Source organism: Podarcis vaucheri, assembly GCF_965113315.1.
Source record: "Podarcis vaucheri genome assembly, chromosome: 12".
Classification (NCBI taxonomy): Eukaryota; Metazoa; Chordata; class Lepidosauria; order Squamata; family Lacertidae; genus Podarcis; species Podarcis vaucheri.
In genome coordinates, this window is record NC_138750.1 from 9,765,255 (window position 1) to 9,788,453 (window position 23,199).

Sequence of the window (23,199 nt, forward strand, 5' to 3'; positions counted from 1 at the left end):
AAAGTTTCCAACTTGGTGGAACTTGAAAATCTGCCCTGTGATATACTCCGATGATTTATTTGTAGTTGGCTCTGCATAGGGTCATAAATATAATTTGCTACGTATTTCAAGCCAGTTTCTTTTGTTAAGACCATTTCAAGACTACTTTCTATAGTTAACCATTTGAGTAGATCACGGTACTCAACTTGCACACTTTCTATGAATGGTTGCCTATGTTAGACAAAGATAATTACTAGTAAGGCTAAAGTTGGCCTAAGAATTGCGAGTCCTCCGTTTTGTATCTTCAAATTAAATCTGATCACAAAAGGGAAGCTTATATGTGGGAATTAAATTTGTTTCCTGCTAAACATGGACTTATCCAGATGAGATTTAAAAATATGCCCAAAGAATATCTAGCCAGTAAATATTTTAAGAGGCCAGTAAAATCACCTCTCTGCATGTGCAAACCAGACCAGACTGAATACAATCTTTCTGCATTATAGTCTATATTGCCCTTTATATAGCCCACCTAGACATTGGTTCCTGTCTTTTCAGAATTTCCCAGAAGGGCAATTGGAGCAATTTTAATGGATGTGGACTGATTTAGACAAGTTTGGTAACATTGTCTGTGCTGGATGTGAGAAAGTTAATGGCTGCTTTTTTGTCCCAAAACCTGCAAGTGTCCCGATATTCCCGAGACAATCCCAGAATTGCGGAAGCCATCCAGGCTTCTGATTTGATCCCAGGATGTCCCTATTTTCCCACCAGCACCGCTGCCACTGAGCTCAGGGAGGGGGATGAGCTGGCGCTTGTTCCGAGCAATGGCAGTGGCGGTGATGGTGAGGGCGCTTCCCATTGCCTCTCCATGTCCTCTCTATGGCTTCCGCTGCCATCCTCCTCCCTTAGCCAGCTCATAGCAGCTTCTGGAGAGCAGGAGAGGAGGAGGAGAGGCTGCCAAGGCACAGCCCTGCATGACACGCCAGCTCTGATGGGCAGAGACAGAGGGCAGGGCTGCCCTGACCCGGAAGAAAGAGAGAGCACAGTGGACTCTTGGTTTTTTGTTTTTTTAAAATAAAACCAAAGGAGAGCACAGGGGAGTCTTGGTTTGTAAATGAAAAATGCTTTGTGAGTTTGCGTCTTCTGATTTTGCCCATTTCTAAAATTTATCTATTGGTGTGTGTTTTTCTTTTTGTAAATCTACCAAGGAATGAAATAAAATTGGGGTTAAGGGATTTTCTCAGGACAGTGGAGGGCATGTGTGCTGTGTCCCATTGGCGTAGTGATGGCAGCTGCCCTTCTTCTGATAGGAAATGCTCTGTAAGGGGGCACCAAAAATGGGGTTTCAAGGAGGGTCCGTTAGGGCAGGGTGTAAGAAATCTCCCTATTTTCATCTGAGGAATGTTGGAGGGTATGCAATGTTGACAGTCAAGGGGATGATTTGATTTATTTCCATATTTTTAGCTTTATTTCTCTTGTAATGGCCTTGGCTACAAGTAATAAGAATCTGTCTGATTATGTGCTTTTGAAATATATATAGAAAGTATATGTGCATATAGAAATGTAGTTACTACCTTGTGTTAAGTTTCAAAACCAAGGTACATGGTGAACAAATTAGCAAGACCAGGCAGATATTTTAGGAACAGATATGTTTTGTAAATATTTTTACTCTATCCACAGTTGATTTTAGTCCTTAATTATTGTTTTGAAGTATTTCCAATATATCCTGTGTGCAATCCCTGCAGTTGAAACCTCAGGTCTTTTCTCTAGCCAAACTAGAAATAGTATAATTTAGAGAGTGCATATGTTTTATTTCATTTTCCAGTAAGAACTCAACACTGCAATAAATTAAAAAAAAAACCTTTAGAACTTCCAAGTCCTCTCTCTCTCTCTCTTAAAACACTGCAATAGTAAAGGGGATAAAGGGTTGTATCCCATGCTGTGTGGACCGAGTTCTGCTTGAGCAATAGGACTTTCCCTACCTACCCTCTCCCTAAAGGTAAAGGTAAGAAGAAGAAAAGTTTGGATTTGATATCCCGCTTTATCACTACCTGAAGAAGTCTCAAAGTGGCTAACATTCTCCTTTCCCTTCCTCCCCCACAACAAACACTCTGTGAGGTGAGTGGGACTGAAAGACTTCAGAGAAGTGTGACTAGCCCAAGGTCACCCAGCGGCTGCATGTGGAGGAGCGGAGACACGAACCCGGTTCCCCAGATTACAAGTCTACCACTCTTAACCACTACACCAGACTGACCATTAAGTCCAGTCGTGGATGACTCTGGGGTTGCGACGCTCATCTTGCTTTACTGGCCGAGGGAGCCGGAGTTTGTCCGCAGACAGTTTTTCCAGGTCATGTGGCCAGCATGACTAAGCCACTTCTGGCGAAACTCTGCTTACCTTCCCACCGGAGCGGTACCTATTTATCTACTTGCACTTTGATGTGCTTTCGAACTGTTAGGTTGGCAGGAGCAGGGACTGTACAACAGGAGCTCACCCTGTCACGGGGATTCGAACCGCTGACCTTCTGACCAGCAAGCCCTAGGCTCTGTGGTTTAGACCACAGCACCACCCATGTCTCTCTCTCTAGACATTCCCAAATCTGCTCTGGAGTTCCCTCAACCCTCTAGAGCAGATTTTGAAGGAGGGCGTTGGAGAGAAAATAAGTGTAGGGAGAACTTCAATTGTGCAAGTGAGAATCTGTTGCTTGAGTGGAACAGCAGCAATGGATACCACTCCTTTGAACACATGAAATTAGCTATATGTTTTTTGGGGTCTTGGCTGATTTAACAAATGAGTATGCAACATCAACCCTGCCATGTGGGAGAATCCCTTGCAGACAACCACAGTGCCTAGAGACAGGCAGTCACGTTGTGCATCCACAGCAGTGACCAGAGGAGGAATAACTGCTGGGAGGAGCACAGAGAAAAGAAATGCCATGGTGCAGGAGCACAACCAGACACCTTCATCTGCCCTGGCTACAACAAACATGTCTCTCCCATATCACTCTCTACTGTCACAGCAGGCACTGTAAGCTTCCAACAGTTTGACTTCACTTCCAAAGGTCCATGCTAGGGATGCGGGTAGTTAAACCACAGTGCTGCTTGGGCTTGCCGATTGAAAGGTCGGTGGTTCAAATCCCCGCGACGGGTTGAGCTCCCGTTGCTCTGTCCCAGCTCCTGCCAACCTAGCAGTTCGAAAGCACGTCATGTCAAGTTAAATTAATTGGAAACAGCTTGCAGATACAGTGGTACCTCAGGTTGCAGACGCTTCAGGTTACATACGCTTCAGATTACAGACTCCGTTAACCCAAAAATAGTACCTCGGGTTAAGAACTTTGCTTCAGGATGGGAATAGAAATCGTGCTCCGGCAGCGCGGCAGCAGCAGGAGGCCCTATTAGCTAAAGTGGTGCTTCAGGTTAAGAACAGTTTCAGGTTAAGAACGGACCTCCAGAACGAATTAAGTACATAATCAGAGGTACCACTGTACTTAATTGGTTTAGCATTGTATATAAGTCAAGTGATGAATTAATATGTTTAATTTCAAAATGAAAAGATTTAAGGATGTTAATGTTCAAGTTAAATTTTATAAGAACTGTGATTTGGAAAACCGTTAAAAGGATATGCATTGAAATTCAACCAAGGGGAAGCGAGGAAGTCACTTAACAATGTTAATTAGTTTAATTTTATTAAGGTTATGATTTATGTTTGTTTGTTTTATGTGTTTGTTTGTTTATAATTTTGTGAAAATCAATAAAAAAAATGGGGGGGAGCAGTTCGAAAGCATGTCAAAGTGCAAGTAGATAAATAGGTACTGCTCCGGTGGAAAGGTAAACGGCGTTTCCATGCACTGCTCTGGTTCGCCAGAAGTGGCTTAGTCATGCTGGCCACATGACCCGGAAAAACTGTCTGCGGAGCAGACAAACACTGGCTCCCTTCGCCTGTAAAGCGAGATGAGCACCACAACCCCAGAGTCATTCGCGACTGGACTTAATTGTCAGGGGTCCCTTTACCTTTACCAAAGGCGCATTCCGCCATTGTCTCCTGTGAGAGACGGATGCCAACTCAAAAACTTTACGGGGGCCTTTGAAAAACATGCTCCTCTAAAGAAGCGGGAACTACTGGTGCATTCAAAATTGCTTGCTGGGTTTAATGGCTACAGCTGCAAGATAGGTGTTGTTGCTGTTGTTGCTTGTGGTGCCTTGAATGGGAAAGCAAATCCACGCTCCATTAAACCAAGTCAAGTGGTTATCTGAGGACTCACCAGATTGATTTTCAGCATGATGAAGGAATATACATTTCCCTACTTACGATTATGAGAACAACTTCCTTAGACTGCCATTTTAAATATTTATTTCTCTTAAACTCCTCATTTAAATAAATTTAAATAAATTTCATGACTCAACAACATATTAGAAATCATACAAGTTATCTAATACACTGAAAACTACTTATCAAATGTATAATGTATGGGAAATGGCTGCAGACTGCTAAAGACAGACTTGGTTTTTTTAGAGTGTTGTAAGAGAATGTTTGAGAATGTAATAGAAAAGATTGGAGGAGGGATAGAAGAAGTGAATTTATCCATCAGCACACTGGTATCTTCTGAAAATAATCTTCTGTAAATTTTGGAAAGTAGTCTCCATTTAATTTTGGCAAAGCTGATGGAGAAATTAGCTTTTATGTTGCATGTAAGAACTGTTGTTCAAAAGAGCAATGTTACTTCCATTATACTTCCACATTTTCACAGAGAAAAAATATTTTCCTCTTGATTCAGGGTTATTGTCCCTTTTACAGAAACTATCCTTTCATTTTCAAAAGCATCCAGAATAGTCAATTTCAGACCAGAAAGAGTGAATTAGCAGAAGGACTGATGGCTAATTTCCCTAGCAATAACAAAGCATTAAATGTGTACTTTTAAGCTAAAATAAAAGAACAGAGGAATGCTTGGGTGTAAAACAACAAATTAAGAACCTGCTTAGGCGTGTAAAGTAATATAGCTGCTACAAGAGCAACAGCAGGTTTTCATGAAGTGACAACTCAATATTAAATTTGTCAGACCAACTTGTTATTTTTTAAATGCCCAAGACTTAAGACCTAGCCACGCAACTTCAAAGAGAAACTCTTCACAGAAAAATTAGTTTCCTAACATACCAAGTGTAATTTGAAGAGAACCCAACACTATTAACTAATTAACTTAAGTAGAAATGGGATGAGCAGGTCTTCCCCCTGTGCAATTTTGTTTTGGTTTTATCTTTGTCCTGTGTTTCTGCTCTGACTGGCACTGCTTTCAGGTCACTGTAATCCACAAAGAGCAATTTAGCAAAGGAAATCCACACCCATACCTAAATTTACTCCTAGAATATGTCCTTTGATCTTTCTTTCCCTAACTGCAGCTATAACATCTTCAGTTCCTCTACACCCATTTGCTGTGACCTTGAGAAGCAACCAAAATTCCAAACTACAAATGCTTATTGCAGATATGTGGTGAGAAAGTGGAGAGCTTGTGAAATATATTTGATATCGTAATTAGAACTTGCAGCTAACCAAAACAAAAAACACGCCCATAAACAAAAGCACATGCCACTGATTCTCAATTAGTTCTCCCACTTTATTTAATGACATTTCATTGAAGTGAATGGGCTGGATATAATTGCATAGAGCTTTGTTGAGTGCACACTGAGACATTTAACGCTAACAAAGGTGTCGCACTGCAGCTTTAGATTTTGCCTAATAGTTTTGTTTTTTTGCTGTTTTTGTTTTTTGACCAAATCAGAAACAATAATTCCATTTCAAGCTAGTTCACACTCTGTCAATTTATTTATTTACCCCAAGAAGCTTTTCACACGGTTTTTTCTCAATGCAACTCACATCGCATGCCTTAAATTGTAATTTAACACGGACACTGGCACCAGAGCCTGCAATAAACCCAGATGCCAACTTTGCTGCCACATACACCCGGACAACACCATTACTGGCCCCAACAACATCACACATACCATCTCGGGACTATTTAATTGCTCATCGTCTAACATTGTGTATGCCATCAAATGCCAACAGTGTCCTCCAGCTCTCTATATTGGACAAACAGGCCAAACCTTACGCCAAAGAATAAACGGACATAAATCTGACATCAAGAATCACAAAACAGAGAAACCAGTAGGAGAACACTTCAATCTCCCAGGACATTCTATACAAGGTCTCAAAGTAGCTGTTTTACTACAAAGGAATTTCAGAAATAGACTGGAAAGAGAAGCTGCTGAATTGCAACTCATTACCAAACTTAAAACCATGGAGAGACCTGATCTGAACAAAGACATTGGATTCTTATCTCATTATACATGACTAAGCCATTTTTCACCTTCTCACCCCTTGCCTTTTCCTGTAAGACCTATTGCAGTCGTTAAGAGTCGTCAACAGGCTCATCTCAGCTATCTGCCAATCTCCCATTCCCACCACCCTTCTGAGTAATACCCCTCCCCACCTTCTCACTATAGAGAAGGATCTGGCAACTTCTGTTTCAGTGTATCTGAAGAAGTGTGCATGCACACGAAAGCTCATACCAAGAACTAGCTTAGTTGGTCTTTAAGGTGCTACTGGAAGGATTTTTTTTATTTTGACTATGGCAGACCAACACGGCTACCTATCTGTAACTTTAATTAGTTAAGTAACTGAAGTGGAATCTACACACATATAAAAAGCACTGTGAAAATGCTTTTTTAAAAAAACATTTTGAAGAATACATTGAATTCAGCATAGCTCACTGTCGCCATCTAGTGTCACATTTGTATATTGCACTTTACAACACATTTAAAACGTTTTATTTGCAGCTGTATAGCTGAGTCCCAAGCATACTAAAGGGTTCATTGCCAAAGAAATTGAGTTCCGGAAAGCAGTGGACATTTGATGAATATATTTGGGGAAATGATTGCAGTTTACTGTGGTGTTTAGAGAAAGTAAGGGTTAAAGCCATATGTGCTTTAGTAGCTAACATTGCAAACCTCTATATGACTTCACTTCCTAAAATGGCATCAGATTTCTTATTAAAAATTACATAGGATTTTAATTATGGAAATGCTTACCAAACAACATATTGTAAAGATTTAACTGGAATGAAGTATGGTATAGAAATGTAGCACTTAAGAAGCCAGAGTCGCTACTGGAATATATACTGAATACTCATATATCTTCTTAGTAAACTCAGCTGATTCCCTTCCCTCCTGAAATTGCTCTACAGTGAATATTATAAACACAATTTCATGAAACAGAGGCACTCCTTTAATCAAAAATGTACTAAGCATTCTTCACCAGCTGCAATGCCAATAAACCCTTTTAAAGTGTGGTGAGGTAGTACAAAAGAACTACTTCTTATTGAGATTGTAATCACACTTTTCTGCAATGTGGCCCGATTTGGAGAAACATATTTTGGCTTATTTAGTGATGTAGGGAAGTGAGAGCTGGACCATAAAGAAGGCTGATCGCCAAAGAATTGATGCTTTTGAATTATGGTGCTGGAGGAGACTCTTGAGAGTCCCATGGACTGCAAGAAGATCAAACCTATCCATTCTTAAGGAAATCAGCCTTGAGTGCTCACTGGAAGGACAGATCCTGAAGCTAAGGCTCCAATACTTTGGCCATCTCATGAGAAGAGAAGACTCCCTGGAAAAGACCCTGACGCTGGGAAAGATGGAGGGCACAAGGAGAAGGGGATGACAGAGGACGAGATGGTTGGACAGTGTTCTCGAAGCTACCAGCATGAGTTTGACCAAACTGCGGGAGGCAGTGGAAGACAGGAGTGCCTGGCGTGCTCTGGTCCATGGGGTCATGAAGAGTCGGACATGACTAAACGACTAAACACACATTTTGGCTTATTAAGCCTTTGACTATAAAAGGCTCCAGGATAATGATGGAAGCTATTTTTAGGTTTTTGAGAGATTCAGAAGAACTGAGCTTATCAACCCTTTCCACCTTCCCTCTTCCTTCTCCCCCATTAACATGATTCATCAATATAACAAAATAGTGTTCACAGGATGGTTTTTGAAAGGATTACATATAGAACGAGATATATGTACACATATTCCAGCAGAACTTACTGTCTAGGAAAATTATCTGGAAATGTTCACATCAGTAGATTCCCAGATTCCTACCCATCTCCATTAAAAAATAAAATAACATTCAGATGTTCCAACATTCAGAGGTTTCTTCATTCAACAGGTCAACACTGAGTATTATACAAGTAGCAACAGAAAATTGAGACCTTGGGAAGGGTTGTTCAATTCTCACTTCTGCATGAGGCTCTGAATCTGATCCCAGCTGATCTTGTAAAATCTAACAAACCTTGTAATGCCATGCCCCAAGGGCTTCCACACGTACAATGATTTTCCTTACCCCAACCAAAAAGTAGTTCTCCCTTGAAAAATCACTACCTACTTTTGAAATCCTCCTAAAGTTCAGAGACAGATTATAATGCTATATGAGACCGCTGCTGTGTAAGCAGATATGATGGCGGGATTTCTTTAGATCACAGATAAATTTTCAATTTGTATACTCAAATGCAATAAAAAGCTTGCTTTTTTGCACCAACTGGTTAGTTTTCATTCATATGGCATATTTCATGACTTAGGTATTCTCCAAGATGGACTGCTCAAGATGTTTGTACAAAACAAGTGAACCTTAATTGCCTGGGGCAATATAGAACCATCCAAGCAAACTGGCAATGATGGTGCTTGCAACATCATACAATAAAACATCTCAATTTAAGTGTTTATGAGGATCAACAAACAATTTCAAAAATCAAATGATAAACCACATTTCTTACTAAGTAAGCATACTTTAAGTAAACACATTACATCTTGATGAACAAAATGCATTTTGACTCAAGATTAAAAGAAACCAGCCAACTAACAAGTGGGATTTCTATTACACTGATTATATAATTTTTTATCACAATACACAACTGCGCTAAGAGGAGGAATAGTAAGCCTACAAGAACTTTATCAGTTTTAACAGAATCATTTGTTCATCCAGAACTGACTTGATTATGTGATTTGATTTAATCCTATATGAACTAAGGAATTTGATTTAGAAATGTTATTACACGCTGTTAATCTCTCGGGTAAGAAGGAAAGTAACATAATTAGACACATTTTCCTCCTTATCTTAGTTTGGGGCTAAGACACTTTTAATTAGTACTTTCACAAATGTATTCCTGGCTGCATTCATGTATTTCAATGGCTGACACCAACTACTCCCCATGGAAACTAGCCATAAAAGACTAATGTGACATCTTTAACAAAAGTTTTAGGTCAGGGAGCAATTTAATTAAGAGGGGACAAGAGACTGCCAATCATATTCAGGGGAAAAAACTATTCATTAAACGAGACTGATAGATACAAAGGTGCCACCCTCTTTGGAATTCAATCTCTTCCACTGCTGCAAGCAATACCTCACTGAACATTAAGTGCTAAAAGGTTTGACATAATATATTTGGGATGTAGGGGTTAGAAATGCTCATATATTCCACTGAATCACTCTTCCATAACACTTGCAGAGTAATGCTTGCGTGTTCCCCTTGGGCAAACACCTGTTTACGAATAAGGACATGTCATTAGAAGTGACTTCAGCCGCTTACGCACAATGCCAAATTTAGTGTAAATCACTTGGGTTATGCCAGGATTGGCATTCCAATCCTATGTTCTGGACAATTAACTACAACCTTTAGTTTCTAATTACTTATCTAAGGTGTTTAAAGCAGTGTGTGAAAATAGAGAAAGGGAAACAGAGACAGCATTCACATTTTCCAGAGAGACAAATGGTGCCACCTGCTTAGTTAATGCAAACACACCCTTAAAAAGCTACAACTGAATGAGGCAAAGTTATTAACTCACAGCATGCACAGTCTAATTTATATATTACTGATGTCATAGACATTTATAGAGCAAGTAAAAGCCTTTCTTAGCTATCAAAAGAATAAATAAATATGTCAACACATAGCCCAGAAAACATTTCACTGTGAGAATTATGTACCAAAAATGGGCAGTGTTTGCATCATCAAAAGCATTTCCTCCAATTCAGGTATGCATTGCAACTTATCATACTGAACCAGTATGGTTGTACTAGGGCCTGGGAGAGCATGTCTCAAATCCCCACTCAATCATGAAGTAAATCAGGAAACCTTGGGCCAGTCACTACTTCTCAGGCTAACTTACCTCACAAGGCTGTTGTGAGGATGAAATGGGGGAGGAGACCATGTACACCTCCTTGAACTCTTTGGAGGAATCTTGAGACATAAACATGATAAACAATTCCCCCCCCCTTCATAAAATCCCCTTGAAAAATCTGTGTATGACCATATGCTCAGTAACTGAAAAAATGAAATATTCTTGGTTTTGTGCATAAGACAAACCTTAGAATGCTATACAATGTGATAGAAATGTTGGTTTTGTTTTATTGTAAATTTATACTGTACAAGGTATGTTAGATGAGTTCTCTGTCTGAATGCATCTGTTTCCTGGCTGGAAGACAAACTCCACTACTTTTGGTTTTGACAGGAGGCTGGAGCTTGTGGATCTCCCATACCAGAAGTAAAACCACTTAGCAATACAATTGTACCTTGGAAGTTGAACGGAATCCGTTCCAGAAGTCCGTTCAACTTCCAAAACGTCTGAAAACCAAAATGTGGCTTCTGATTGGCTGCAGGAAGCTCCTGCAGCCAACCAGAAGCCGCGGAAGCCCCATCGGACGTTAGGGTTCCAAAAGAACGTTTGCAAACCAGAACAATCACTTCCAGGTTTGCAGTGTTCAGGAGCCAAAACATCTGACTTCCAGGGCGTTTGGGATCCAAGGTACGCAACTTCATAGAATTACTCTAACCACAAATTCTATAACTAATAGAAGCACAACATGACAATTTATCAGAAACACACATTTCCTTTCTTCGCTAGGTGCCACGTTTTATTCAGTGCATTGTAATTAATGGGCCTAACTTAGACATGGTCATTCATTTCAATGGGTCTACTCAGAGTTCCATGCTTAGGGCATAAAAGGACACAAACCACTACTACGCAGCTAAGGAGAAGAAGGCCTGTGGGCAGGGAAGGTGTCTTTCCCCCTTCTCATCTCAGCAGAGATCTGAAAGGCATAACAACTCTCCTGTTCTTGCCTGGATAGGAACCAGGGTGGAGAAATAAGCTGCAGCATTTTGTTGGCGATCCCACCTGCGATGCTGGAAAACCACCAGAGCTACCAGCTAAGACAGAGGTTGGGCATCCAGTTGCCGGCAGGAGTTTCACTTACACATTTAAGGCTTCAGTGCTTTCAAATAAGCACATTTTGATAGAGAGTTAAAGCATTCTGAACATGGCATTGCTTTGAGATGAACCCTAAAGTTGACACCCCCACCCCATGGGTTCCTAACCGCTGTAAAGAAATATCTCATTACTACACTAGCATCTTCTTTTCAGTAGATGGGAACCAAATGAAGCCTTCCTCTTTAAAATAGTTTAGTATGGTTCATACATTTTTATTAGGTACCTGAGAATTTTAATTGTCCTTTAAGAAACAGTACATTTAAAGGATCACATAATACAAGATGCAGCCAATCTAACTTTCTCTCTACTTTACTAGCTGAGTAGGACATCCCGCACCTTCATCTGCTTTTTAAGTGAAATCCCATATGCTAGGGGGAAATGATTTTCAGCTCCTCCCAGATTTAATATTTATTATATGATTATGGAGCCCATAAAAATTTGAGAAGTGTTTTTTTTATTCTAAGGGGAAACAAGAAACATCTTAAGTTTGGTTAGGAGTTCACATCATAATTTAGAGATATTTTAAGAAGAAGTCTGTACTGAAGTTATGCCAGCAAATAAATTGGGGTGCTTTGCTGTGCTGTGTTGTTGACCATTTAACCTGGTTCATAAAGAGTAACTTCAGATTTATGAGGCAATGTGGTATGGAAGTTTTAACAGGTTTGCTTCTAATCATAGAGGGGGATATGTAGAACAAATCTTTTTTGTGAAGATTCCCCTAATTTATACTACAGCCAAAGAAGTGAAGAAAACAGCACATTATACAGTATTTTAAAATGTAAACGTTTTAAGAACCGCAGTTAAACTTATCTGATTTTCAAAAATATCTTTACAGTTACAAACCATTTGTAGAACCAACGTCCACTCATCCCATGAGAAACAGATGTCTTAAAAATACCACCACTGATTAACCCATCAAGCATATAGGCATTTATCTGGGAGATGAGCTATCACTCAGTTTTAGAACCAATTTACTAGACGCCTATGAACTTAAATCTTCTATTAAGAATGAAAGCTGTGTTTTAACATTGCTGTTTGGATCTAATACCAACTAAGAATATTTTACCTGCTTCACCTCTAATAAACACAAATACAAACCATAGTGGTTTTCTTAATTGGAAAGGGGGCCAGTTTAACAATGTTTCCAGAACTGCTGAAGACTAGAGAAAACCCATTCCTATTTTATCTACTTTAATGAAAAAGATTCACTTTAATACAACAGAGCGCAAATGCATTTGTACTCCATACAAACTAAAAAGCATTCAGATAAGTTTCCAGAGTTGCTGCTTTATAGTTAATTCTTAAATTCTCAATAAATTCTCCTCTCCATTTACAAGAAATAACCCTCATATTATCCAAGATTAAACATTAATGAACATGCCAGGGGTACTGCATACCCAGTAAAATGATGCTTCCAAATGAACATTTGCTTTTATATTTCTCAATTACAGCAAACCAGAAATGAAGGACTTTAAATAATTCTTTTTTAAAAACATGCCACTTCTCTCACCATCTGTGGCAAAAGCTGAGTCCTGATTTTTAATGTACACCCTTTTTCTTGAACATCCAGCTTGAAAAAGATAAAAGTATTTGCATTTAGCTTGTTCCACTGAAATTAATGGAACAAGTTGTCTACAACCAACTTAATAAGCCAGATCAGTGCATCCAAAACTGTCCATCGCCTTTTGGTGAATGTAATGAATTAACCAGTCTGCCAACAGATACAGCAGCCTGGGAAACTTTGCAGCAATTTATAAAAAGGGGAGAAGTAGTTATGTTTTATTTTTAGCTGCTGTGAGCAAAAAGAAATTGCTATCAGGTTGCTGAGGGTGGATCCTTATGGACCAGTTACCTCACTACATTGTCCAGGCATCAATCATCAGGACAGTCAAAGGCTCAAAGCACTTCACAAAGTGCCCATTTTCACCATGCGAATTAGCAGTTGTGCTGGATAAAGTTAAGGATTTTGTCCTATTTCTAAACAATGCAGAAAGTTGCAGATTCAATTCCAGGCATCACCAGGAAAAATGGGAAAAACCACTGTGTCTGAAGCCCTGAAGAACCACTGCCAATCAGTATAGATAATACCAAGTGATATAGTCTAATGGCTTAAGTCAGCACACGTTCCTAGTTCTGCAGCAATCGGTTTAGGAATTGTGCATGCAGATCTATCAAACCTGACCTCTTCATTAAGATTTTACAGTGTGAACAAGATCCAAATATCCACATTATAATGCTGGATATCTTAAAATAAGCTTGTTTCTTAGATCTAGTTCACCTCATTGTATAGAATATCTCTGCATATTCACATGAGCTCTGGGGAAAGCACTGATATGGAAGTCATTTGGGCAGTATGTCTCAGTTATAGTTGATCTGTAATGCATTTGGTATCACTGACCTCACCTGTAACCCTTTATGCAATTACCGTATTGGCCCGAATATAAGCCTCACCCGAATATAAGCCGCAGCTTTAAAATTCAAGGGTGGGGAGAGACAATACCCAAATATAAGCTGCTCCCTTAAAATTCCACAGGCACTCACACCCGTTCCATTTTACTGTATGTCTGTTTCAGCAGCGTTATTGTAAAAAAGCCAATTTTTGTAAGGTCACGAATTTAAGCCGCAGCTTTAACTTTTCAAGGTTGGAATTTTTTTGGGGGGGGGAGTACGGCTTATATTTGGGCTAGATGAAAGAGTACTTATATCAGTTATAAATATGACGTTCTGGAGAAGCATTATATGTTATCTGTAACATGAAGTCCTATATGCCATTACCTGTAACAATTGCATGCCCATTTTTCTCTCTGCAAATCCAGGGACCGTTTTGAGTTGGCCTGGGAGCACATAAGCTGCTCTTATTTCTGCATTAGTACAGCGGATGAACAGCTTCCCTGGGGACTGATATTGTCTGATCTATTACCTGCTTCAACAGGTGAATATGAGCCTACATCCAAAGAGCCAAGCTATCAATTTTTCAAATCCAAAGGGGCTTTCAAGTTTGTGTTTCTCAAACAGCTGCCCATCATGCCATATGGCAATACCTTTTGAAACTGATAGGACTTTCAAAGGCAGTCTGTGATTTAGCCTGGATGATCTGCTCTTCAGAAATAAAGATAAAAAAATCCCACTAGGCATGACCAGATCATTGGGCTATCTAAACTTTGGATCCTGATTATGATATTTTGGATCTCCACAGTTACCTCTATAGCAGGATTCTGTAGGGAAGTGATTCGCAGCTCCATGCTACATAGCCAAGTAGATTGTCCATTGATACGCTATGCCCCTGAGGAATTTTAGACCAAATTTTTAGTGTTCAGAATTTCTCTCTTGGGATATAAATTGTTGGCTCAACTCTCTGAAGACTGAATAGACAGTTTCATAAAAGGAATAGCCTCTATAGTGACATGGTTTTATATCATTTTAAAAGTGGAATAATATACAGTACCATACCTATATGTGAAGCCACATTCTTATTTCATGAAAGATACTGAACTTTCATTCAATCAGTAATCTAAAAACTACTAAAAGCATATAGTAATAACAAATAACCTTTACACATAATGTGAAAGGAAACGGATCATTATGTGGTGATTAATGATAGCCAAGCCATAAATCTTGGTTATCACATTTTCTCTGAGAAAATGGAGAGAACAGGGGATCTGATGCTCTCAAAAGGTTGCTTTCCACACTGGGAAGCCGAGAAGTTTTGAGAGACCCAGATGGGGATGGTGACTTAGAGCAAGGAATTTCAATCATGCCCAAACACCAGATAGTAGTAGGGGGTCAGTTCTTAGGGTACTTGATAAGCAAAAGCTCCCTTTCTTTAATTACTTTTGTGACTGTTATAAATTACAACTGAGGCAGTTAAAATTTACATCTGGAATGTGAGATGACTGCTGGCTTAAGAAGAGAAGATCACTAAAAGGTTGAAAGCAAAAAAAAACACAACCTGCATCTTTTAATTGTTTGTGCCCAACAAAGATTCTCAACAGCTAATGGTCCTCTACTCTGGGTTACTGAGGGGATTGTTTGCACATGAGGGTGATAGGTGGATGGTGTAGGACCCTGTGTGATAGGCAGGTAAGTAAGATTTCCCAGGGTGGGAGGGTGGGAGAAGAAAGGGAAGCTCTCAGGTGAGAGCTGGGAGGGTCCACACCATTCTGTGTAAGACAAGGATTAAGATCTACCTTTGTATTTTCTTTGTTCTGTCTTTGTTTTGTTGTTGGTTTTTGTTTTTATTTAGATTAGTTTGTTTGTTTTATTGTATTGAATGATGAAAAGATTCAATAAAATTTATGGGGGGAAATAATAAAATAAAATACTGTCTTTTGATGCTAACCCTTCCCTAGTTTGTCCATACACAACTAATTCCATGGGCCACAGGAATCACTTAATCTAGTCACTTGGGCTGGAATCCTAAAGGGAGGGGAGAAATTTAAAGGTGGTTTAACTGCCTTATCCTATAACCTGCCAGGCTTGAGCAGGCATGGCAGGACAGAGCAGTGTGTTGTGTTTCTCCCTTCATTTTGGGGGCTATTAAAAAGTATTAGAATTTGTTTTGTATTTGATTTAGGCTCCCAAATGCATCTAAATATCTTCCCAGTTTGATGGCCTGTGAGATGACTGCTATTGCTTTGTATTCTTCAGAGAACGAAGCCACTTCCCAGTCTTCTCACAACATATCCCCGTCTGGCCCTATGGACACATCAGAGTGTCAAAGGTACCCAGGGTGGCAGAGACGGAATTCCAGTCTATCCTACGACCCTTGAACACTGTGACAAGGAACACAGGATTGGAGCCTCAAGCTCTCATTGTATTAAGGAATAACAGTCAGCTTAACAAATAAAAAGGAATGTTAGTGAAGATGAGCAATATTTGAAGAACTGTGCATAATTTCGGTTATATTCTTCATGTGTCTTTCAATGAGATCCCAGGATAGAGAAAAGAAACAAGTGTAACTTGAACTGCAGAGTTCTGACACTGCGTTCTGCATGTGTCTTTACAGCTCATAAACCATAAATTCCTTCTATCCCAATGTCTTATTTTAATGAGTTTTTGTAGTTAAAAGTAATTGTGAAGTTTTGAAATATTTACTGTTTTCTACTGCACTCTGCTGGAAGTACTTGTGCCACTTCTGCACACACAGGCCAGAAAACTGAATACTCCAAATGCAATACAATTTATTTGCATCTTGACACATACTCCTTTTTCAGTAATAGAAAATTTCAAACTAGATGCCTTAAACTATGCAGACAGACACATTCTAAGTTGTCCTAAATAACTGCTTACAAAACCACTGAACCCCAAGCTGTTATTCTTCAGTATGTTACATGGCAGTATCAGTACTTCAAACAGATATATGCTTTTTCATAAGAAATAACCCATAAATAACCCATAAGTTAAAAAATAAGCTTTTTGGAGGGCAGACTATAGGTATTCCAACCACACAATTGTCAAAACAAAAGTTGATATATGCTCATGGAGAATAAATCCATTTGAATAGGTACAGAACCATCAGGAGTCAATAAAAATGTGACAAACTTAATTTCACAATCTCCTAGAAACAACAAGGGAAACTCCTCCTGTCTTAAGCGATATGCTGGCATTAAACCCAGCGTGCACAATGCGCTTTGAAACTTTCATTAATATATGCTAAAATATTTTAGTTCAATGGCTTGGACAAAAGAGCATGAAAAGACCCCTTTTCCTTTCCTTTTTTTTTTTCTTTTTTCTGAATAAATTTAAATATCTTAAAGAGTCTGCAAGGAAGGCAATTAAACAAAAAATTCTTTTACAAAGAATATAAAAAGGTCTCAGCATATTTTGTTTATAGATTCTGCTTGTAAAGCAGAATAAATAGAATGACAATTCAAAAATCCATATGTAGAATGAGCTACCTGAATTTTTTGTTGCTCGGCTTTTTGGACCATTGAGCTATTATGCTCTTGGACAATGATGACATAATCCAGCAAAGACAATACATGCACAGAAAAAGCTTCCATATGCGGATTCCCTATTGGATAAGGAACTGTGCATGATGCACTGGGCTGATGCCCAATGCTGTCAGATTCATTATTTTGCAAAACTATATGATCTGGTTATATTATCAACAACCATCAAAGTTGGGAATTTTGGCTACCTCTGAAAACTTGTGAACACATCTCCCTATGCTCCATATAGCCACATCCTCTATTCCTTACATCACGGATGGGAAACTAGATCCGGCCTGCAGGCCAGATGCTTGGCTCCCCCACCTGCTAATCACCTGTGCTGACATCACTTTGATGTCAGGTGCCCATTTTTGCTTCTTAGCGTGGCATGTCGCACTACCAAGTATCATTCAAGCAACTTCAAGAAGGACTTGAAGTTACTACCAGCTGACCGGCACAGACTTCGAGCTCAATTTTTTTGCAAGGGTAGAACTCAGTACAGCAGCCGAACTTGAACTCAGCACCTATCAGCTGATAGGTGGTGACTTCCAGCGCCACTTTCTGCTGTGATTGGCTTACCTTTCCCGCCCTGACCTGGCCACAGTGATCCATGCGACGGTCACCTCCAGGCTTGACTACTGTACATTGGTGCCCCACAAGACGAATGCCTTGCAAGACGGAAAACTCGCTAGACGAAAGAGCTTTCCGTTTTGGAGGTGCTTCGCAAAATGAATTTCCTATGGGCTTGCTTCGCAAGACGACAACGTCTTGCGAGTTCCTGCCGGTTTTTCCCCCCTTCCCCCCTTTTTCTAAGCCGCTAAGCCGCTTATCAGCTGATCCAATCAGCAGATAAGCCGCTAAAAGCCGCTAAAAGCCGCTAATAGCGCTAATCCGCTAATCCTTCAATGGGCTTGCTTCGCAAGACGTAAAAACCGCTAGACGAAGAGAATCACAGAACGGATTCTTTTCGTCTTGCGAGGCACCACTGTAATAATAATAATAATAATAATCTACAGAGAATTCAGCTGACAGGGAATTCAGTAGCACAGCCTATCCCAGCAGGTTGTGACAACAAGCATTCTTGCCAATGCACAATCAAGAGTGTGCTTTAAGGTTAGTTGTGGAGCAGGTGGGCATGGTTTGGAGGGGAAACAGCATTGCGGGCCAAACTGGGAGCAATGCCAGGCCCAATTAGGCACGCAAGCTGGAGGTTCCACACGCCTGCATTACATCTTTAGTCTAATGAACAAACATTTGCACTTCAGGGTGCAAACATGTTATGTAAGAGCAGTTTAACTGGTCACAATAAAATAATGTGTTAGCAAGAGTAATTACTGAAGTACAAATAAAACACTTCTCCAAGAAAGCTGTGTGAAAGCCGGTACATTCAATTTGAAGCAAAACTACTGGTATCTGAAGAAGTGTACAGGCACACGAAAACTTATACCCAGAACAAACTTCGTTGGCCTCTAAGGTGCTACTGGACAATTTTTTAATTTTTTTATTTATTTCGACAGCAAAACTACTGAACTTGGTACATGAGAACATCACAAATATTTCATGCTTTAAACAGCATATATTTTCTTTAAAATGTGTCATATAAAATAGCCAACCATAGGTATTATTTTGTCCAAAACTATATTAAGAAATTTATAAATTAAGAGGTGGGATGTTCTAATCAATTTGTTACCCCCAATTTTTCCAACTACCATTTTCTTTACCACAGCTGTATTAGCACTAACCCCCTAAAATAGCTCTGCTATATTCCATAATAGGGCAATTAAATGATACATAATAGAGACATGCTGTCAAAATGTAGAAATTACTAGTTATGTGTAAGTAAATGGTAAGGAGCATACAATGGTGCCAACAGGAATAACTCTGAAGAATAAACTTTGTTCTCATTTGTTTTTTCCCCAAGTTTGTGTAGTTAAGTCACCATTTATACTCTCACATAACTCTACTTTTTGTTTGAAAGGTTTAAACTGGAAAATGACAGCAAAGGTTACTCCTCAGAGATAGCAGCAGCTAGAAGCTTGAAATGTGTCTGTGTTGATGTTAAAGAACATAAAACTAGAGAAACAAAAAAAAAGTTTGATAAAGAAGTGTATTTAGGTTTGTTAAGTTATGTATACTCTGCTTTTCAAACAAGTTTTTAAGAAGGTTCACTTATTTTACTCCCAAAGAAAATTTGATCCTATTACGTTTATTTTCCCACACAGAATACAATATTAAAGCCAAAGTTTAATTTTAAAAATTCAAACCTCTAATTACATGTACTTATTGTCAATATTAGTTTAACTGTATTTACACTACGTAGAATAGTTGCAAGTATGTTAATCTAGAACAGACACATAATGGTCATAATACAGAGAACTACAGACCCAACATTACTTTGGAATTGTGTTTCTTAAGGTTTCAGGCTTGCTAGAACTACGTACTTTGATTTTTACTACATCACCGGAAAACAGGTGCCAAAAGGTAACTGAGCTGAGAACAAGGTGTTCTGGCCATATGCTCGGCCCAAGAATTTGTGTCAGAGGCAGTTTGCCATACAGTGAAGGAGGAAACTGCTGGTTGTGTGAAAAGTTTACAGCGCCCCCCTGCCCTGGTTTGGTGTCAGGAAACTAGTCTCATGTTTCTATGGGTCCTAAGCAATACATTGGGATGCGGGTGGCACTGTGGGTTAAACCACAGAGCCTAGGACTTGCCGATCAGAAGGTTGGCGGTTTGAATCCCTGCGATGGGGTGAGCTCCCGTTGCTCGGTCCCTGCTCCTGCCAACCTAGCAGTTTGAAAGCACGTCAAAGTGCAAGAAGATAAATAGGTACCGCTCCGGCAGGAAGGTAAACGGCGTTTCCGTGTGCTGCTCTGGTTCGCCAGAAGCGGCTTAGTCATGCTGGTCACATGACCCGGAAGCTGTACGCCGGCTCCCTCGGCCAATAAAGTGAGATGAGCGCCAGAGTTGGTCACGTTGGACCTAATGGCCAGGGGTCCCTTTACCTTTAAGCAATACAATGGGAAATAATGATGGCTCTTATGAAAGAATAAAGCAACAGTAGTTTTTGAAGGAGAACTAGATGTTAAGAAGGAGAACGCATTTTTTAAATGAAGCAATTGGAATTACTAACACAATCCTATAAAACAGCTACTCTAAAGTCAGTCTATTGAGTTTAATAGGATGTTTTCCCAAATAAATTTGGATAGGATTGCAGCATAAATGATTAATCTATTTCAGTTTTTAAAGGGCGTTTCACTTCCTGTGTGTTGAATGATACCCAAAGGATTATTCTACAGGTTGGGGGGGAGGTGAATTTTGCTCATTTTTCCTCCTTTCAGACCCTAAGACCATCTTCCACACTGTTCTGGAGGGAGCACAGGGAGAAGAAGGCAGTTGGTGAAAACCCACCACACCCTTATTCCATCAGAAGCTTCCACTGGATCTCAGTGGAGCCTTACCATTCACAGAAGGTTTTCAACCAAGGTTTTTGCCTGTTTTTTATGTACGTATCTCGTTGCTCAATAAAACATCCTCACTACAGTATCTGGTCTTCACAGACCAACACTTCCCCCCTCTCTTTCAAAAATGAGAAATACTTTTGCTATGGGTTTTATTGGGGGGGGGGAATGCAGGAGATTAATGTAAGAAAGTACAAATACAAATAAATGACACTATCTTCATGTCTGTGCCATATATCAAAACAGGATAATTATTTAAAGAAATGTATTCATTCCTTGTATATAGGCAAAAATATGTGAAGGAAATTATGTTCCACAGTTCTCTGATTTTAAAAGGGAAGAACTGTATTACAAACCTAGAGTTTTGGGGTGTCTAAAGGAACACAGGCTACATTAAGTGCTTTACAATGCCAATGGTATTTTTTTTTTCCAAGACAGCTGCATTGCCAATACAAGGCCCTTTTGTGAAAGTAAACCAATCAAGTTGGCACACTGTTCCAATTTCCTTTCTAGGACAAGCCTCTAAAGCTGATAAATATGATACAGCTCAGCTACATCCTTGGCTTCCTATAAAAGGAAACAGGATGATCTATCCTACTTACGGATGCAAATGCTATTGCTTGAATATATTTCTGAAATGGAACCAAGTGAAGTCATTTCTGCAAGCTAGAACTTCCAAGTGAATTATTATTTGAGAAAAGCCATTGCTCCAGTTATTAAGCAAGTTTGATAACTGAAGATATATGGATTTCTAAATACCTGAAGCACTTAAGACTGGAAGAAAGAAGTTGCAATTTGATTATGACTCCCTAAAGGTAATGAAAATAAAAAAATACATTGTGCTCAAGGCTGTATGGGGGGGGGCTGGAACATTCCCAATATTAAGAACCTAGGCAACATGAAACTTTGCATTTCATAAAAAAAACCACCAGTAGATGCATCTTATTAATTGAATGCCAATTTTACTCTTCATAAAAAGAAATGTCCTTAACATTGAAAGAAAACTCAACATAACCTAACATTTTTATGGAGTTGGACATCTGGAGAAAGCATACAATCACCTGAACTTTCTTACTTCCCTATTCCCATAGAAATCCAAATACAGAATTAAGTACTGATTTAAGCTTATTGACAATTATTTATCAAACTGCAAGATCACATTACAACAGTGTGCAATCTTCCTACCCTGCCCCCAGCTCAGCTGATTGGAGATTACAGATCAGATCAGCAGCAAGAAGGGAATTGCACTAAGTCCCACTGCTGAGCTGCACATGAAGGAAGAGATCACTCTCGTATTCCATGAACAGCTCAAAACGTTCCTGTGCTGTGACAAAGGGAGCTCCTTTCATATACCAAAACATGGAAGTAAAGTGAGCTATCCATGGAAGAACAGAGTGACCTATTCGTCCCTGGGAAGCTCCCTGCAGTTCTGTGTTGCATGCTGAATGGAAGGAGCAATTTATGTTATCACGGGACTGGAGGAACTCTAATTCAAGGAAATACTATTTGGGGGGATTTTATTTTAGAAAAATGGAACGAGGATGACATTGCAGAGGTCTATACAATTATGTATGGTGTGGAGTAAGGAGATACAGTGGTACCTCGTGTACATACACTTCAGGTTACATACGCTTCAGGTTACACATTCATGTAACTTAGTTATTTATATTTGTTTTTAAAGTTTGGCTGATTTATGTTTTAATTGTGATGACTATTTGTATGTTTGTTTTTTAAAATTGTTTTGTAGATTTTAGCTGTGTTTTACTTACAATTTTATTTGTGCATTGCTTAGAAAGCTCCTGATTAAGCAGCTTATAAACCTTCTAATAAATAAATAACTTTTTTTAAACATGAGTTTGTGGTTCGAGGACCCGACCCAGGTGAAGTGAAATAAAGACACGAGGACACGGGATATAAGGTTAATGGGCTAAAAAAGGCCACAACTTTATTGGTTACAGCAATTGAAAAGGTATTGGCTTAGGCATTGGATCAAAACAAGTGGGTTATTCACCAGTAGGTGGAGCCTGTTGATGCTAATCCAACTATAGGCTCACCCCTGCTGTCACCGAGGGTTGTGCCAAGGCCTCCCGCCAAGCAGGCATCGGACGGAATACACGACCCCCAGATTCCTTTAACGGAATACCCCTAGAAATTGAAGGCATAGGCGATGGACACACCTAGCACTTCCACACACCGCAACACATTATTCCAATGCCTAACCTACCCACCAATACCACAAAAGTTGTGACGATTGCTACGAGGTAGGCGAAAAAACCAAAAAGCCTAGTGCCAAATGGAAAAACTCCTACCAGGCCCCCCAGACAACCAGGGCGACCAACCTAAGGTCCATAGCAAGGCCAAAAACCTAAGCCCTAACTAAAAGGGAGTGGAGGGTGGGTGACTCGCGATGGGCGAAGGAAGAATGAGGCCGGGGAAGGCTGGCGCTGCAGCAAAATGCTGCTGAACACGCCCCCTCCGTGGCTCCTGGTTGGATGGCCACTGAGGGGGCGTGAGCGCCAGCCAGATGAG

The 23,199-nt window shown here is 39.7% G+C and overlaps 1 protein-coding gene and 1 long non-coding RNA gene across 4 annotated transcripts in view; one reads left to right on the top strand and one right to left on the bottom strand.

Annotated features, from left to right (window-relative positions):
• The window catches only part of BBS9 (Bardet-Biedl syndrome 9), a gene marked incomplete at its 3' end in the record, with an annotated part of 242,334 nt that overhangs the window by 154,485 nt on the left and 64,650 nt on the right, over positions 1–23,199 (bottom strand). The gene's annotated exons all lie outside the window — the stretch shown is intronic.
• The window catches only part of LOC309515289, a 235,309-nt gene that overhangs the window by 45,045 nt on the left and 167,065 nt on the right, over positions 1–23,199 (top strand). The window lies entirely within an intron of this gene.